At 45.2% G+C, this 2,527-nt stretch overlaps 1 protein-coding gene across 6 annotated transcripts in view; it reads left to right on the top strand.

The window, feature by feature from the left end:
* Positions 1–2,527, top strand: part of TRIO (trio Rho guanine nucleotide exchange factor) — a 363,545-nt gene that overhangs the window by 117,756 nt on the left and 243,262 nt on the right. The window lies entirely within an intron of this gene.

Genomic DNA, 2,527 nt, shown 5'->3' with positions numbered 1-2,527 from the left:
GTGGGTTCTTTACCACTGAGCCACCAGGGAAGCCCAGTAGTGTATGTAGAACCTACTGTATCTTAACTTTGCTGAATGCTTTAGTAGAAACTTCGATATTGTGTATGTGTGATTTAATGTCTCTGAACATAGCTGACTTACAATGGTTTAACTTGAGATTTTTTTCACTTTATGATGGTGTGAAAAGCATACACATTCAATGGAAACCATACTTGTAATGTTGAACGTTGATCTTTCGGGGCCAGCCTTGTGCGGTAGGCACTCCCAGGACATGCTTGCCAGTGACCCAGACCCGCAGCTCCCAGACAGCTGCCCATTCACAGGGGTAACCAACCAATACACTTAAAGTCGTTTTGTACCCAAGACAAGCCGCCCTGGTTTTTTTGTTTTTACTTTCAGTACAGTATTCAATAAATTACGAGACATTCAGCACTTCATTATAAAATAGAATTTGTGTTAGATGATTTTGCCCAATTTTCAGCTAATGTCAGTATTATGAGCACGTGTATGACGGTCTTGCCTAAGTTACGATGTTCAGTAGCTTAGGTGTATTAAATGCATTTTCAATGTAATAAACTTCTGACATTTATGATGGGTTTATCTGGATATAACTCCATTGTAAGTTGAGGAGGAACTATACGGTATTTTCGTTTAGATGCAGTCTCTGGACGCTGGCACTCGGACTGCACGGAGATCAAATTAGTCAGTCCCAAAGGCAATCGACCCTGAATAGTCATTGGAAGGACTGATGCTGAAGCTGAACCTCCAGTCCTTTGGCCACCTGACGTGAAAAGCAGACTCTTTGGAAAAGACCCTGGTGCTGGGAAAGATTGGGGGCAAGAGAAGGGGGCGGCCGAGGATGAGATGGTTGGATGGCATCACTGACTCAATGGACCTGAGTTTGAGCAAACTCTGGGAGATACTGAAGGACAGGGAACCCTGGCATGCTGCAGTCCATGGGGTTGCAAAGAGTCGGACCCGACTTAGCGCCTGAACAACAACTGGACATTCAAATTGATTGGTAGCTTATTAAAATATTCAACCTTGATTTCTCTCTTTCCCTTTAATGGAAGGATAATCACCATAGTGTCTTGAAGACAGAAGGGATTGATAAGTGTTTGCTGCTGAACCCAAGGAGCTGGGAGGAAGATCCATGGGGAGGGTTGTGGCTTCTGCATCCTGGCTGCCTTCTATCCCTTCTCATGCCGTCTGAGCAGCAGGGCGTATTCAGAAGCAGAACCTTAGCATTTTAGGGTTCACGGAAAGAAAGCTGGGGCCTTCTTTGTGAAGAGAGGCAGGAATAAACCTAAATTAAACGCAAGTCTTGGTTCATAGATTAGGGAGTAAGTCCCTTTAACTTAGATGTGCAGACTGGCTGCAAAACTTTGGCTTGGCCTCTGTGCTTGTTTGTTCTGTACCCTTGATGCTCCTGGTTGGTAACGAGGCAGGTTGTCCTGGGTGACGTACTCCAGATGTGCTGGGATATTACTGTTTGTGATAGATGACACCTGAAGGGTTTGGAGTGCTGTGGGGGTGCAGGGTGGGGATCTCATCCAGCACTGGAGGGCTCTCCAAGGCTTCACAGATGGGGTGGGATTGGTCTGTGGAGGAGATGGGAGGGTAAGGGCTGTGTGTGTTCATGTGTGTGTGTGCATGTTGGGGGCTGGTTCTGGCTGATTGGGGAACAGTGTGTGTGTGTGCAGGTTCAGCTGTAAGCAAGGGTGGTTCACTGCAGGCCGTTAGAATTTCCTGGAGAGGGTGTGGGGAGACGGTCTCGAATGGGGGTGAGGAGTAGTGAGGCTGGAGGGGTAAGCAGGAAGAGATAAGAAAGCCTTCCTCAGTGATCAGTGCAAAGAAATAGAGGAAAAACAACAAAATGGGAAAGACTAGAGATCTCTTCAAGAAAATTAGAGATACCAAGGGGACATTTCATGCAAAGATTGACTCAATAAAGGACAGAAATGGTATGGACCTAACAGAAGCAGAAGATATTAAGAAGAGATGGCAAGAAAACACAGAAGAACTGTACAAAAAAGATCTTCATGACCAAGATAATCACGATGATGTGATCACTGACCTAGAGCCAGACATCCTGGAATGTGAAGTCAAGTGGGCCTTAGAAAGCATCACTACGAACAAAGCTAGTGGAGGTGATGGAATTCCAGTTGAGCTAGTGCAAATCCTGAAAGATGATGCTGTGAAAGTGCTGCACTCAATATGCCAGCACATTTGGAAAACTCAGCAGTGGCCACAGGACTGGAAAAGGTCAGTTTTCATTCCAATCCCAAAGAAAGGCAATGCCAAAGAATGCTCAAACTACCACACAATTGCACTCATCTCACACGGTAGTAAAGTAATGCTCAAAATTCTCCAAGCCAGGCTTCAGCAATATGTGAACCGTGAACTTCCTGATGTTCAAGCTGGTTTTAGAAAAGGCAGAGGAACCAGAGATCAAATTGCCAACATCTGCTGGATCATGGAAAAAGCAAGAGAGTTCCAGAAAAACATCTATTTCTGCTTTATTGAC

This window comes from Bos taurus, chromosome 20 (genome assembly GCF_002263795.3).
Source record: "Bos taurus isolate L1 Dominette 01449 registration number 42190680 breed Hereford chromosome 20, ARS-UCD2.0, whole genome shotgun sequence".
Taxonomy (NCBI): Eukaryota; Metazoa; Chordata; class Mammalia; order Artiodactyla; family Bovidae; genus Bos; species Bos taurus.
The sequence above is the reverse complement of the archived record's forward strand: the minus strand, read 5'-3'. Positions and strand labels throughout refer to the sequence as shown.